General features: G+C 56.4%; 1 pseudogene; it reads right to left on the bottom strand.

Annotated features, from left to right (window-relative positions):
* Positions 1 to 50: 50 nt before the first annotated feature.
* Positions 51 to 16,680, bottom strand: part of LOC123127571 (dynein 11 kDa light chain, flagellar outer arm-like) — a 26,894-nt pseudogene continuing 10,264 nt past the window's right edge.

Below are 16,680 nucleotides of genomic sequence, written 5' to 3'. Positions count from 1 at the left end.
GTGATGCACCATGCATGTAAACATTACAAATCTAAAAAATCATTTAGGCAGAAGAATGGAACAGTAGGCATTAAGTGGACTTACAATGCTGGAAGCCCTAGAGCTAGGCTTTGCCGATTTAGGCCTCAATCAAGGCTGGCAGTCAAGGTTACAAGCTTAGGCATTATGTTACCTCCTAAGGCGAGCCTTGAAAGTCAACAAGTGCTAATACATGGAAGTTATAACAGATTGGTTCAACATATTTTCATTGAGATTATCATACCCTCCTTACCCTTCTGCTTGTTAGATGTTCCCATACGGACTACAGAGCACCTAGACTACCTAATAAACTGATTCTAGGTCTCACCGCAGATGGCCTGATGGCTCAACAGCAGTTCTGAAGAGAAGAATGTGGACCTTGTCAACAGAGAAGTATAAGAAACCTCCCAATGTGTGAGTAACATAGGAGCCAAAGCTTGTCCCAACAATGCAGTGCCAAGCAGGGCCGTATGACGTGTCAAATTCCTGCAGTAAGCAAATATTTACCAATCAAAATAGTGCTTAAGGCCGCACAAAACGGTGCAGCTAAACATATGAAGACTGCTTTGTGACACGTCCAGAGTTCCAGACATATCAGACAAATGAAAGAAATGGCCAAGTGAGAACAAAATAAACAAGGGAAATTATATTAAGAAAGTGGGGAATATCAACTTCATGCAACATATGTCAAAAATAAATATTGCTAGCTACCATATCCAGCCAACTTATGTTGTTCTACACAGGTTTGAACATTTTAAAGCTCTTCACAGAAACAACTATAGAGTAGCATTTCTAGTACGAGGGCTAAAAGGTACTAGTTCTTCCAGTTTTGGGAACAAATCCCAGTCTCACTTCCTTCAGCCTGTTCCGTTCAAATAGTAGTTATATACTCCCTCCGTTCCAAAATAGATGACTCAACTTTATACTAACTTTAGTATAAAGTTGGGTCATCTATTTTGGAACAGAGGGAGTAGTTTGAATTGACTTTTTGCTACTAGCTTCCAATCACCTTTCCCCTCTTCTCTTACAGATCACCTCTTCTACTAGAACGGAGCGAGGCGCCCGGTATCCTACATGCTCTCTGTCTGTCACCAGCAGCATTACAAGGCCAGGACAACACAACAATGGGTTACCACCTGACTACGTTTGCACTGGTGTTCCTTGTGCTGCATACCAGATAGCCACTTTGGTGCGTTTTTTCTAGCCAACACAACACTGATAAAACTAGGAAAACAGAAGACTTAGGCTTAAACCAGAAACACCCATATACTCAATCCATGCCTCCTAACTTTGTTGCAAGTCTAACCAACTGGCAACTGAACCAACATGTGTAGCACTAATCTCATACATTTAAATTGTGGAACATACAACTCAAAATAAAAGGTGGAACATAAGCAACAACACGTCGGAGCATCTCCCATAGATCCGTATCACTAATTTTTTTTTGGCGGAACCCATATAATCTGCCCAACATCCCCTACATCTAGGGGGGAAATGACTCTTCCCGTAAACCTTCGCATAAAAGTGTGACGTCAGCATGACTTTGTTAGGTTGATCTCTCCACCGAGTGGGCTCAACGGCCCATCGGGCCCTGATCTATTCGCGCCCTGATCGTGGGCGCCCAACCGTTCTATGGTTGGTGGGCCCGTGTGACCTGCGATATATAAAGGGGCCGGGGCGCACGGTACGAGGTTCACCGCGCCGCCACACTCCCCACCGATATCCCCTTCCGATCTAGGGCAATCGCAGTGCTCACGGGAAGCACCACTGCCACCTCTCCATCTTGATCTCTCTGCTACCACCGGCCTCTACTTCACCATGGCCGGCTCTGGATCGAGCTCATCTACACCTAAGGAAGGTAGGTTACCGGAAATATCTGGCCTACACGATCCTAGTGGGTCTATCAATGGTATCAGGCCATCTTGGCAACATGATTTTCGGTAAAAAGATAAAACAGAGAAAGAAAAAGAAATCCCTCCCCCCCCCCCCCCTAAAGAACCCTAGATGGGCAAAGAAATCTCAAAGAAAAGTGCGCCGCCACTCTGGCCGCGCCTATTCCTCTCGATCCGGATGGGCATCGGTATGCCGAGCCATCCGGAAGAAGAACCACCGGAGCTAGCAATAGGTCGCTGGGAAAGAAAGGAAAAAGACAAAAGGAGGGGGGGGGGGGGGGGGGGGGGGCACCGCGGCCAAACCGCTCGACGGCGGCGCGCACACCGCAAGGCGAACGCACAACCGGCGAGGGGGATGGCAACGGCGCATGCTCCGCCGTCTGCTCCGCCGCTGCATCGGTCGCAAGGAGTGCAGAGAAAGGCTCGGCCCGCGTCTCTTTCTAGAACAGAGAGGTGGTTGGCGGGAGATAAAACGAAAGGGGACCCGCGCGGCCCGCTCGGTGCGGCGGCTAGACGCCGTCGCCGGAGGCCGGTGAGGTTTTCTCCCCGCTGTTGGGCATGGCCATGAGAGTAGAGGAGGAACTCGCATCGTAGTCTCCCTCTGTAACAGAAAAGAGAAAGGAAAGGGAAGGGAAAGGCATGGCGCCGCGTGGTGGCAGCCGATGCCGACGACCAGGGCCGGCGGCCGGGCCGGCGTTAGTCGCCCCGACGGGGAGAAAGGGCGGACAGATCGAAGAGAATGGCTAGGCTTTTCGATCCGGACGAAGCGGCGTGGTGGTTTTGTTCTGGCGAGGATTGCGGGTGGACCGTCAGATCTTCACGAACGGCCAAGATTGAAACCCTAGTGCCACAGATGGGCTACTGGGCCTTGCGGGCGGCCCAGGCCGATTTTAGGCCAGCAGATAAGGATGGCAATTTTATCCATGGACATGGATACCCATGGATATCTAACCTGAATGAATAGGGTTTGGATATGCTTTTGCGTCCATGGGCAGCGCCCAAACACGACCCGATTACTCGTGGATAGGGCATGGACATAATCTTGTACCCATGGATATATCCAAACCCGACCCGATCGTCTGACTTAACAAGCAATATTCTGCTACCCCTTCCCCATAGTCACATGTCCCACTATAATTTTATCCTTTATCTAAATCATCCAAAATAAATTACACAATCCCCATCGTAACATACTCCAACGCACCTTCTCATCCTATTATCTACACTGATTAAATGAGTTGTCATTGAGAATCGGTGCCATCTCCATGAGTTACTCCTCTCATAGCCCTAGAGGTGGCCACCGCTGCCAGCCTCTACCCCCACGTAAGGTGGATATCCAATGGGTATGGATATCCATCGAATTTGGACATGGTCACAATTTTTTGCCCATGGATTTTTTCATGGATGGGCTGGGACTGCTGTCGGATTTTGGGTTCCGGCAGACCCTTGAGGTTCAAACACTGGGGTGCGCGCGGAGATTTCGCCTCCTGCCTGCCTGCACTCCTCCGCCTTGCTAGGATCTAACTAAGGAAAGAACAACACAAGAGACACAGGGTTTATACTGGTTCGGGCCACCGTTGTGGTGTAATACCCTACTCCAGTGTGTGGTGTGGTGGATTGCCTCTTGGGCTGAAGATGATGAACAATACAAGGAAGAACAGCCTCGCGAGGGTCTGTTCTTGGCTGGGGCGATGAACTGCTGGGAGGAGCTCAGTCACCTTTCTCTCTCTCTCTCTCTTTCTGATCTTCTCTATCCTTCCAACCCCCCAGCTCAGCTCTCTCTTTTCTTCTTCCCTCAGCTCTGTGGGTGGCTGGTCCTATTTATAGAGGCTCTGGTCCTCTTCCCAAATATCGAGTGGGAAGGGAGCCAACAATGGCGGGCTAATTTGAAGGGGGACAGCTAGTATCAGCTATCCTGACAAAAGTAGTCTTCGCCTGCGCAAAGCTCTGATGATGACGTCGTCTTGGGCTCCACGGTGACCTCCATCTCGTAGTTCTCCTGGTCTTGGTCTCGTTGCACCGAAATGGCAACCTTTGCCTGATGCCTCGGTACTCCGCGGCTGCGCTTGCCCCCTTTGCACCAAAGAGGAAGGGAGGACACTCCGCGGGCTGGCACCCGCCTGGCGCCCCCGGTCGTCATGGCTTGCGTCACGGGCACCTCGTGAGGTACCCCGCCTTGATCTCTCCGCCTCCTCGTGAGCCAGCCTGACGAGGCCGCGCCTGAGGAAGCTCCGCGTCGTCCGCCCCGCGAGGCTTGGCCCCTCGCGAGGGTCTTGGGTTTGTGTTGGTGAAGATGGGCCGTGCTGGGCCCCCCTTTGAGCCACGCCGCAGGCAGGCAAGTCTGGGGACCCCCGTTCCCAGAACGCCGACAGTAGCCCCCGGGCCCAAGGCGCGCCCGGACTTGGCCGTGCAGGGAGGCGAAAGGGCAAGAGCGAAGCGCCGTGGGCCCTAATAGCCTGCGGCCTTGGGCACCGTGTGGCGGTTGGTTGGACGTGGGCATCTCCACTTTCCCATGGCGCCTCAGCAACTGCACGGATTGGACAAGTCCCTGCATGCAAAGTGGGTCATGATTACCTACAATCGTGGAGGTCGGCGGTTGGCCTTCGCTGGCCATAAGTACGGAACAGCGCGCGCCCTTCCAGTCCATCCCTCCTTGCTTCTCCTTCTTCCCGTTCCTTGCTCCGTCTTGCTGCGATGGCTCCGATCCGCCGGTTCTCGAAGGCAGAGAAGGGAAAGGCTCCCCGAGGGGAACCAGACCCACTCCCGCCGAAGAAACGGCTCGCCCCCCGTGGCCCGGATGAGGGGGCCTTCAGGTGGTGTCAAGGCCTTGGTGCGAGCGGGTGCCGCCGGGGTTCCCGCTGCCATTGTACGCCCATGTCGAGGGCCCCGAAGGAGTTGATGCTGACCGCCATGGGCGGCGCCGATGGGTCACGAAGGTGTGGGTTGTCGCCCTTGGGGTCCACACCGAGGGCTCCTCCCGAGAGTTCGTGCTCCACGTCGCCATTCCGATCCAGTCTTGGATCCGCCTTCCTCCCTTCTTTGCCTCCATCGTCCCGCAGGGGGAGCCCCTAGAGCTCTGGCTGCAGCACGCCGGCTGCAGCACCCTCGCGACCGAGGCAGAGGTTGCGGTCGTTGCCCCGGGCGAGGTCTTCATGACTCGGGGCTGGAGAGAGATCGCTCGGGTTTGCAGGGTAAGGGTCGTCTTTGCGGTCCACTTGGATTACGACGGTGCTTCGGTGATTCTCTTCAAGGTCTTTGATGCGAGCGGGCGCCAGCTGGAGTGCTGCCTCGGGGAAGGTGGCCAGGACCCTGCCGTGACGAGGACTGGGCCCGCCAACGGCTCCCTTGGCGGCTCCTCAGGCGGTGGAGGCGTCGGAGGCTCCAGCGACTCCGGCGAGCTCTTCGCGACTCCGGAGACGAGCGACGACAGCTACAAGCCCCCAAGCCGGCACCACTCCTGGAGTAGGGCGGGCTCGTCAGGCCGCCGCCGACTCTGATCTGGATGGGGTTAGCGTCGGTGCTTGACGGCCCACTGTTGATGATGGCGTCTTTTGCAGGGTCTCGCGTAGTTTGTGTCCCTTTAGGATCTGTTCCCTGCGAGGAATCAAAAACGCGCCCCGTGGGGGCTTGTAAGGTGCCTGTGATCATGTTTGTTAATATAACCCTTATCGTAGAATTGCGTGAGTTGCTCATTCCGTCTTAGCTCAGTCCTCCCTTTCGAGCCTCACGAGGGCTTGGTGCTTTGCGCCGACAGGTCCCAGTCCCAAGGCGGCTTCAGCCGTCGCTGGTATGCCAGGTCGTGATGCCATGGTCAAGGCCAGGAGGTGAGCTACCCGGAGTCCGGTAAGAGCCCCTGAGTCGCGATGCTCAGGAGGTCCCCTTTGGCGCCCAAGTAGCCGTCGTTTGGTGAGAAAGAAGAGCGGCGTCGCTAACACGGGATAGCATTAGGTGCGGGGATGGTGCCACGGCAGCTGGCGCTTCCAGGTGATGACTTATCTCAAGGATCAGTGGCCGCTCTCTGGTGTGTCGCCGGGTCCGTGGTCATTGCAAGGTGCTGGAGGGCGAACTGCAAGGTTTGCGGGACTAGCTCGCGAACGAGGTCCGCCTTCACCAAGAGCAGGAAGAAGGCGTGAAGGCTCGCGAGGCGGCTCTCAAGGAGAGGGAGGTCAAGCTCAAGAAACGCCGCGACCGCCTAGGCGCGCTGGAGCAGGAGTTGGGGGCGAGGAAGGCTAAGCTGGACGACGAGGCCCTGGTTCTCGCCGAGGACCGCGTGGCCTTCGCGGAGATGGAGGCGAGGGCTCGCTCCTCACTGAGGACGCTTTATGACAGCGGCCTGGAGAGCCCACTGGCTGGCGCCGAGGATGGCCCCGCCAAGTTGCTTCCCTTCCTGGTTCACGCTCTTGAAGATGTCGCCCTTGGCCTTGGCCCCGCGGTCGAGGCCGAGGCGCGTGTCCTGTCTTCTGCAGCAATGACGCGGGTCCTCACCCACATCTACCTTCGCGATCCCGGTGTCGACCTCGACAGCCTGCTGGAGCCAGTGAGCGGCGAGCGTGCCGCTGCCGCTGCCGAGGCCGTGAAGGGTCACGCAGAGGCCCTGTTGGGGAAGTTCCGGGCCTTCAGCACCAAGCCGAAGCAAGGCGCTGCCGACCCCACCGCTCTGTGAGGCGTACCCAATCCGTGCTGCTCCATCGCCAACAAGTGACTCCGTCGCGGCTCCTGTCCTGCCTTTAATTCCTGCACATGTATCATGCCTCGGGGAGGCATTTAAACTTGCATTTGGCATCGAGATAATAGTGTGGAATGTAATATTTGCTTTTGAATTCCTTGAAATTTGCGCCTTTCCTTCCTACTTGCTTATGTTCTACGCCGGCAGAGCCCGGCCCCGCGCATGCCTCACCCAGCGTTGGTCCCGACCGGAAACCAGGACGGGGCCTAGGAGTGAGGGGCCACGTGCCAAGTTAGGCTCCTGAGTCGCGATGCTCAGGAGTCCCCCTTGGCGCACGAACAGCAAGTAGGGAGGTGTGATGCGGGTGGATCTACCGTTCTACGTCTGCAGAGCCCGGCCGCGCGCGTACCTCACCCGGCGTTGGTCCCGACCGGAAACCTGGACGGGGCCACGGAGTGAGGGGCTACGTGACCAGTTAGGCTCGTGAGTCGCGATGCTCAGGAGTCCCCCTTGACGCTCAGACGGCCTTCGTACCTTGGCTCCGCTCGGGGAGAGACGCGCGACGAACCAGGCCCGGGGGGACCTGGCTAGGCGGCGTGCATCTGGGTGTGACCCAGGCGCAGCCCCCGTGCCCAGCCCCCTCGCGCAGCACTCCCGAGGGGAGGCGTTACGATGAGGCTAGACACTGAGCTCTGGGCTCCCTAAGGTTGGTGCGGCCCGGGGGCCACCCTCAGTTGTTTATCACCAGCGCGGAGCATAGCGCGCTACTGTATGTGTACGGGCATAGCCGCTCCTCGGCAGTGTCGTCAGCCAGCGCGGAGCATGGTGCTTCCACTGGTACGTGGGAGGGGGCCCCCCTCTGGGAGGAGCCTCCGGGGCGTGTACAGCCCCGCCCTGACACGTGGCTGGCACGGTAGGGCCTGGCGAGGTGTATCTGGGCACCCGTGAGCTAGCGTGGGACTCACCGTGCCCTACCTCTAGGCGGGTTGCGCCTGGCACTGGGCCTTATCTTGTGATGTGTCCCTGCAAATTGGTTAGATGTCGGCACTCTACGTCCTCGGGTCCTGGCCCTCGAGCTGGTCTCAGCCGTCGCTGGTATGCCAGGTTGCGATGCCATGGACAAGGCCAGAGGGTGAGGGCTGGAGAGCCAGTAAGAGCCCTGAGTCGCGATGCTCAGGTACCCCCCCCTTTAACTTGTAAGTGGTCGGCATGGAGAAGAAGAGGTGCCGTGGACCGGCATCTAATAATCAAGCATGGTGGGTCTAATTGCATAATCGGAAATAAACGCAAATGGCATACATGCCGCTGGGCCTGGCCCGAGCGGCTTGGGGATCATGCAGCCCGAGGGGCACCCCCAACAAGGTAAGCTAACAACATGGAATAAAAAAGGGATACACGCCGCAGGGACGGATCCACACAGCCTGGGAATAATGCAGCCCCGGGGGGGCGCTCCCAGTTGGAAATAAAACTCGAAAGATGTCACCTGATAATGTTGAGGACGAACGAGCATTGGTGTAGCAGGATCGGTAGGCTGCGGGAGCCGATCCTCACGAGCCCCCAGGCCCAGGGGCCTCGGGAGGCTCCGGAGGCGCTGGCGGCTCCTCACGGGCCATCTCCATCCCTGCCAGCGCTGCGGAACGTCCTGCCTCTCATGCCTCTGTGATACCCCTCGTGAGGCGCCGGTACGTGTCAGCCGCGTTCGGCAAGCCGTAAGGCATGCGGATGTAGCTGTGGGGTGGGCCTCCGCAGCGCCCCACTCGCGAGGGCCAGAGGCGCTCCAGAGAGGCAACTCGGTTGAGCCCTGGTATGTCGATGCAGACGCGCAGCCCACCATCCTCGCCTGGATGGGGAGCCACTGCTGGTAGGCGGCAGCCGCCTTTCGTAACTCTTGACTCCTGTAGCTCCTGAATGGCCTTGCTGACGAACTCCCGAGGGTCTGGGTCTCCTTGCCTTGCTCCTTCTTGAGGGAAACGTGCTTCGAAACACATCTCCATGTGGTGCCCAAGCGCCTCCCTCGTGACCCTAGCTAGGTCGGTGGCCCTCCAGGGGAGAGCCCCCGAGCCCTGCCCGAGGAGGGCGCCGGGCGCGCTTTCCTATGCGATGGAAGGAGGTTCCCCCTGGGCAGGCGCGGGCCCAGAGGGGCCCGCCTCCTGAGTGGTCGGGCCGGACGATGTCTTCTTCTTCTTAGGGGCGGTCTCGGGAGGCCTCCTGTTTCCACGATCCGGGTCTTCCAGTGACGCGGCCTGAAAGGCTCGTTCCAGGGAACACACCGCGTCCTTCTCTTCACATGGCACCGTGATGACTCCGCCACTTCCTGGCGTCTTGAGGACGTTGTAGCCGTGGTGAGTTACGGCCATGAACCTGGCTAGTGCTGGGTACCCAAGGATGACCTTGTACGGCAGGCGAATGTGAGCGACGTCGAAGTCGATAAGCTCAGTGCGGTCAGATTTCGGGTTCCGGCAGACCCTTGAGGTTCGAACACTGGGGTGCGCACGGAGACTTCGCCTCCTACCTACCTGCACCCCTCCGCCTTGCTAGGATCTAAACTATGGAAAGAACAACACAAGAGACACAGGGTTTATACTGGTTCGGGCCACCGTTGTGGTGTAATACCCTACTCCAGCATGTGGTGTGGTGGATTGCCTCTTGGGCTGATGATGATGAACAATACAAGGAAGAACAGCCTCGCGAGGGTCTGTTCTTGGTTGGGGCGATGAACTGCTGGGAGGAGCTCAGTCACCTTTCTCTCTCTCTCTACCGGATCTTCTCTATCCTTCGATCCCCCGGCCAGCTCTCTTGGCTCTGTGGGTGGCCGGTCCTATTTATAGAGGCCCTGGTCCTCTTCCCAAATATCGAGCGGGAAGGGAGCCAACAATGGCGGGCTAATTTGAAGGGGACAGCTAGCATCAACTATCCTGACAAAAGTAGTCTTCGCCTGCGCAAAGCTCTAGTGATGACGCCGTCTTGGGCTCCACGGTGACCTCCGTCTCGTAGTCCTCCTGGTCTTGGTCTCGTTGCACCGAAACGGCAACCTTTGCCCGGTGCCTCGGTACTCTGCGGCTGCGCTTGCCCTCTTTGCACCAAAGAGGAAGGGAGGACACTGCGCGGGCTGGCACCCGCCTGGCGCCCCCGGTCGTCATGGCTTGCGTCATGGGCACCTCATGAGGTACCCCGCCTTGATCTCTCCGCCTCCTCGTGAGCCAGCCTGACGAGGCCGCGCCTGAGGAAGCTCCGCGTCGTCCGCCCCGTGAGGCTTGGCCCCTTGCGAGGGTCTTGGGTTTGTGTTGGTGAAGATGAGCCGCGCTGGGCCCCCCTTTGAGCCACGCCGCAGGCCGCAGGCAGGCAAGTCTGGGGACCCCCGTTCCCAGAACACTGACAGTAGCCCCCGAGCCCAAGGCGTTCCAGGACTTGGCCGTGCAGGGAGGCGGAAGGGCAAGAGCGAAGCATCGCGGGCCCTAACAGCCTACGGCCTTGGGCGCTGCGTGGCGGTTGGTTGGACGTGGGCGTCTCCACTTCTCCATGGCGCCTCGTCAACTGCACGGATTGGACAAGTCCCTGCATGCAAAGTGGGTCATGATTACCTGCAATTGTGGAGGTCGACGGTTGGCCTTCGCCGGCCATAAGTACGGAACAGCGCGCGCCCTTCCAGTCCATCCCTCCTTGCTTCTCCTTCTTCCTGATCCTTGCTCCGTCTTGCTGCGATGGCTGCGATCCGCCGGTTCTCGACGACAGAGAAGGGAAAGGATCCCCGAGGGGAACCAGACCCACTCCCGCCGAAGAAACGGCTCGCCCCCCGTGGCCCGGATGAGGGGGCCCTTCAGGTGGTGTCAAGGCCTTGGTGCAAGCGGGTGCTGCGGGGTTCCCGCTGCCATTGTACGCCCACGTCGAGGGCCCCAAAGGAGTTGATGCTGACCGCCATGGGCGGCGCCGACGGGTCACGAAGGTGTGGGTTGTCCCCCTTGGGGTCCACACCGAGGGCTCCTCCCGAGAGTTCGTGCTCCACGTCGCCATTCCTCTTCAGTCTTGGATCCGCCTTCCTCCCTTCTTCGCCTCCATCATCCCGCAGGGGGAGCCCCTGGAGCTCTGGCTGCAGCACGCCGGCTGCAGCACCCTCGCGACCGAGGCAGAGGTCGCGGTCGTTGCCCCGGGCGAGGTCTTCATGACTCGAGGCTGGAGAGAGATCGCCCGGGTTTGCGGGGTAAGGGCCGTATTCGCTGTCCACTTGGATTACGACGGTGCTTCGGTGATGCTCTTCAAGGTCTTCGATGCGAGCGGGCGCTGGCTGGAGTGCTGCCCCAGGGAAGGTGGCCAGGACCCCTCCGCGACGAGGACTGGGCCCGCCAACCGCTCCCTTGGCGGCTCCTCAGGCGGTGGAGGCGTCGGAGGCTCCAGCGACTCCGGCGAGCTCTTCGCAACTCCGGAGACGAGCGACGACAGCTACGAGCCCCCGAGCTGGAGCCGCTCCTAGAGCAGGGCGGGCTCGTCAGGCCGCAGCCGACTCTGATCTGGATGGGGTTGGCGTCGGTGCTTGACAGCCCACTGTTGATGATGGTGTCTTTTGCAGGGTCGCGCGTAGTTTGTGTCCCTTTAGGATCTGTTCCCTGCGAGGAATCAAAAACGCGCCCCGTGGGGGCTTGTAAGGTGCCTGTGATCCTGTTTGTTAATATAACCCTTGTCGTAGAATTGCGCGAGTTGCTCATTCCGTCTTAGCTCAGTCCTCCCTTTCGAGCCTCACGAGGGCTTGGTGCTCTACGCCGACAGGTCCCAGTCCCAAGGTGGCTTCAGCCGTCGCTGGTATGCCAGGTCGCGATGCCGTGGTCAAGGCCAGGACGTGAGCGACCCGGAGTCCGGTAAGAGCCCCTGAGTCGCGATGCTCAGGAGGTCCCCTTTGGCGCTCAAGCAGACGTCGTTTGGTGAGAAAGGATAGCGGCATCGCTAACATGGGATAGCATTAGGTGCGGGGATGGTGCCAGGGCAGCTGGCGCTTCCGGGTGATGACTTATCTCGAGAATCAGGGGCCGCTCTCTGGTGTGTCACCGGGTCCGTGCATCGGCAGGCGCGAGGTTGCTCGACGAGGTCCTCGCGTGTCTCTCCCCTCTCGCCTTTGCTCCCCTTTCTGGCTCACGCTCTTGAAGATGTCGCCCTTGGCCTTGGCCCCGCGGCCGAGGCCGAGGCGCGTGTCCTATCTTCTACAGCAATGACGTGGTTCCTCACCCACATCTACCTTCGTGATCCTGGTGTCGACCTCGACAGCCTGCTGGAGCCAGTGAGCGGCGAGCATGCCGCTGCCACTGGCGAGGCCATGAAGGGTCACGTAGAGGCCCAGTTGGGGAAGTTCCGGGCCTTCAGCACCAAGCCGAAGCAAGGCGCTGCCGACCCCACCGCTCCGTGAGGCGTACTCAATCTGCGCCGCTCCATCGTCGACAAGTGACTCCGTCGCGGCTCCTGTCCTGCCTTTAATTCCTGCACATGTATCATGCCTCGGGGAGGCGTTAAACTTGCGTTTGGCATCGAGATAACAGTGTGGACTGTAATATTTGCTTTTGAACTTTTTGAAATTTGTGCCTTTCCTTCCTACTTGCTTATGTTCTACGCCGGCAGAGCCCGGCCCCGCGCATGCCTCACCCATCGTTGGTCCCGACCGGAAACCAGGACGGGGCCAAGGAGTGAGGGGCCACGTGACAAGTTAGGCTCCTGAGTCGCGATGCTCAGGAGTCCCCCTTGGCGCACGAACAACAAGTAGGGAGGTGTGATGCGGGTGGATCTACCATTCTATGTCTGCAGAGCCCGACCGCGCGTGTACCTCACCCAGCATTGGTCCCGACCGGAAACCAGGACGGGGCCACGAAGTGAGGGGCTATGTGACCAGTTTGGCTCCCGAGTCACGATGCTCAGGAGTCCCCCTTGACGCATGAACAGCAAGTAGGGAGGCGTGATGCGGGTGGATCTACCGTCCTATGTCTGCAGAGCCTGGCCGCTCGCGTACCTCACCCATCGTTGGTCCCGACCGGAAACCAGGACGGGGCCACGGAGTGAGGCGCTACGTGACCAGTTAGGCTCCTGAGTCGCGATGCTCAGGAGTCCCCCTTGACGCTCAAACGGTCTTCGTACCTTGGCTCCGCTCAGGGAGAGACGCGCGACGAACCAGACCTGGGGGGACCTGGCTGGGCGGCGTGCGTCTGGGTGTGACCCAGATGCAGCCCCCATGCCTAGCCCCCTCACGCGGCACTCCCGAGGGGAGGCGTTACGATGAGGCTAGACACTGAGCTCTGGGCTCCCTGAGGTTGGTGCGGCCCGGGGGCCACCCTCAGTTGTTTATCACCAGCGCGGAGCATAGCGCTACCGTATGTGTATGGGCATAGCCGCTCCTCGGCAGTGTCGTCAGCCAGCGTGGAGCATGGTGCTTCCACTGGTACGTGGGAGGGGCCCCCCCACCGGGAGGAGCCCGCGGGGCGTGTACAGCCCCGCCCTGACACGTGGCTAGCACGGTAGGGCCTGGCGAGGTGTATCTGGGCACCCGTGAGCCAGCGTGGGACTCACGGGGCCCTACCTCTAGGCGGGTTGCGCCTGGCACTGGGCCTTATCTTGTGATGTGTCCCTGCAAATTGGTTAGATGTCGGCACTCTACGTCCTCGGGTCCCGGCCCTCGAGCTGGTCTCAGCCGTCGCTGGTATGCCAGGTCGCGATGCCATGGACAAGGCCAGAGGGTGAGGGCTGGAGAGCTAGTAAGAGTGTAACACCCTCGATGCGACTATAGCTCCCACGTGTCGAGGCACGACTTAGAGACATAATCGCATTGAAGGCATATGTCGCAAGTTAGGCAATCTTCACAACATCCCATGTAATATGATAATAAAAGGGGAGATAACATAGTTGGCTTACACTCGCCACGTCAATCAAGTACATTAATAACATTACATCATCCAAACACTCATGGCCCGACTACGGCGCCAAAATAAAAGAGAACCCAACATGCGACACAGTCCCAATCACCCCCAACTGGGCACCACTACTGATCATCGGGAAAGGAAACATAGTATCGTTGAGAGTCTTCGTCGAACTCCCACTTGAGCTCACACGCGTCTCCTGGAGCGGAATCATCAGGCCCTGCATCTGGTGTAATAGTAATCTGTAAGCCACAGGGACTCAGCAATCTCGTACCCTCGCGATCAAGACTGTTTAAGCTTATAGGTATGGCAAGGTAATTATATGGAGCTGCAGCAAGCGACTAGCAAGTATGGTGGCTAACTTATACGCAAAAGAGAGCGAGAAGAGGAGGCAAAGCACGAGCGAGAAACTAGAGAACAACCTGCGCAAACATTACTCCAACATCGTGTCCACTTCCCGGACTCCGCCGAGAAGAGGCCATCACGGTAACACACTCGGTTGATACATTTTAATTAAGTGAAGGTTCAAGTTATCTACAACCGGACATTAACAAATTCCCATCTGCCCATAACCGCGGGCACGGCTTTCGAAAGTTCAATCCCTGCAGGGGAGTCCCAACTTAGCCCATGACAAGCTCTCACGGTCAACAAAGGAATAGACCTCCTCCCAAGATATTCCGATCAGACTCGGTATCTCGGTAACTCAAGACACTTCGATAGGTTAAAACAAGACCAGTAACACGGCCCAAATGTGCCGACAAATCCCGATAGGAGCTGCACATATCTCTTTCTCAGGGCACACTCAGATAAGCAATCCATACAACTAAAACCAGCCCTCGAGTTTCCCCGAGGTGGCGCTGCAAGGGGCTCTAGTTTGGACCAACACTCAGAGGAGCACTGGCCCGGGGGATTAAAATAAGATGACCCTTGAGTCTGCAGAACCCAAGGGAAAGAAAAGGCTAGGTGGCAAATGGTAAAACCAAGGTTCGGCATTGCTGGAAAAGCTTTAATCAAGGCGAAATATCAAGGGGTTCCCATTATAACCCAACCGCGTAAGGAACGCAAAATCCGGGAACATAACACCGATATGACGGAAACCTGGGCGGCAAGAGTGGAACAAAACACTAGGCGAGAGGCCGAGCCTTCCACCCTTTACCAAGTATATAGATGCATTAAGATAACATAGCAATATAATGATATCCCAATAAGTAAATAAATGTTCCAACAAGGAACGGCCTCCAATCTTCACCTGCAACTAGCAATGCTATAAGAGGGGCTGAGCAAAGCGGTAACATAGCCAATCAACGGTTTGCTAGGACAAAGGTGGGTTAGAGGTTTGACATGGCAATTTGGGAGGCTTTCAAGCAAGTGGTAGGCATCGTAGCAATGGCATAACAAAAGAGCGAGCAAACTAGCATAGCAAAGATAGTAGTGATGTCGAGGGTATGATCATCTTGCCTGCACAGTTATCAAAGTTGACTGGATCCTCAAAAGCAAACTCAACGAGCTCCTCGTTAGCGATCTCGTCTCCCGGCTCTACCCAAACAAGACAAACAAGCAACAAGGATACAATCAACCACGTGCAAACTCAAACAACACGATGCAAAGATGATATGCTATGCAGGATGCGATGCGGGATGCAAAATGCAAGATATGACATGAAATGCATGAACCTGGCCTCAACTTGGAATTCCAAGGGTGCCACTGGAAAGATGAGATGAAATCGCTTGAAAACAATATAAAGAACGCCAGAATCGGAGTTACGGTTTGGAGATGGCAAGCGATTCAAAAACGACACCGGTCTGCGATTTACAGCAAGTAGGCATCTAAATGCAATGAAATGAACATGCTACAGCACCCAAACATGGCATCAAAATACATGGCAGGGAGGCATTCAAGATGCTTAACAAAAGTCTAGCACTGAGCTACGACCAATTCATCCATTAGGAGGTCCAAACAAGCATGGCAAAAACGCAAATGGTAAAACAGATCTCAAACTTAGTGAAATTAACACTTGTCTAGAATTTCAGATCATATAGCCCTCTTCGGAGCAACAAAACAACATGCTACAGGACCTGAACATGACAAAGAAAGACCTGGCATGGAGCTACTCAACAAGCTTAACAAAAGTCCCTTAGTGACCTTGAGCCAAAAGGGATCACAAAATATACTAACAAGCACACGAACATAGCAAAAACATAATCAGTTTTCAGACTTAGTGAAAACTGGGACATGCTGAAACATAACTCACAAAGGCATGTTTACGAGCTCGATACACTCACCACGGTGCAAGTCATGGCAAGAAAAGCATACATCCCTTAAGAAGGCACAAAATGCAAGCTAGACATGGCAAGAACAATGGCATAACATGCACGGATCAACTACAATAACATCGGCAAAATCGCAAACAAGTTGACGATCTGCCCAGATTCGCAACGAAGCAAAAGTAGAGCTCGATTGACTCAAGCAAGGGTGCTCCATAATTGCAAACAAAGACATGAATGGATAGAGCACTACAATATTAACAAAACTCCCTTAGTGATCATCCTCAAAAGAGGCACGGATCACTAGGAAACAACAAGAACATATGGCATCGTGAACTAAACAATCCCAGGACTTAGTGAAATTACTAAGTCCCTGAAAACAGAATTAGCAAGTGCACCTCTTTGCAAGCTTGCACAAGAAACCACACACATCCTAAAAATACATGGGTTACACCTCTGGAAAGATGACAAAACCCTTAACAAAACATATGGAGAACTCACGGGCATAGCATGCACACATTAATCATGGCAAAAATGACAAAAGTGCTAAACGGAGTAGCAGATCTGACAATTAACTCAAGTAGGCCTCTTCTAACAGCATTTCGGGCACCAAGATGAGCTCAAATGAAAATGATGTAATGTAATGAAATGATTTACTCTCTGAGATGAACATTTTGATATACTATATGCCCAAATTGGAGCTACGGATGCAAAGTTACGGAGCCACGAACATGAGCATATGGACTGAAAAATTTAGGGACTTAGAGAAAATTAGGTCAACCCTGAAAACAGATCTGGATCGGGGCGGCGCGCGAAGCGAGGTGGCCGGGCTCTCGCCGGAGCTTCTCGCCGAAGGAGGAGGGAGGACCGGCCGGGGCTTGCCGAAGATGGGGAGGAGCGGGGCCAGGGAGGCCGGGCGACGGAGAGGCCGGCGCGGCCGGTGGCGGCGACGG

The sequence above is a fragment of the Triticum aestivum genome, chromosome 6A, assembly GCF_018294505.1.
Source record: "Triticum aestivum cultivar Chinese Spring chromosome 6A, IWGSC CS RefSeq v2.1, whole genome shotgun sequence".
Classification (NCBI taxonomy): Eukaryota; Viridiplantae; Streptophyta; class Magnoliopsida; order Poales; family Poaceae; genus Triticum; species Triticum aestivum.
Note: the sequence above shows the minus strand (reverse complement) of the source record. Positions and strands in the feature narration are given on the sequence as shown.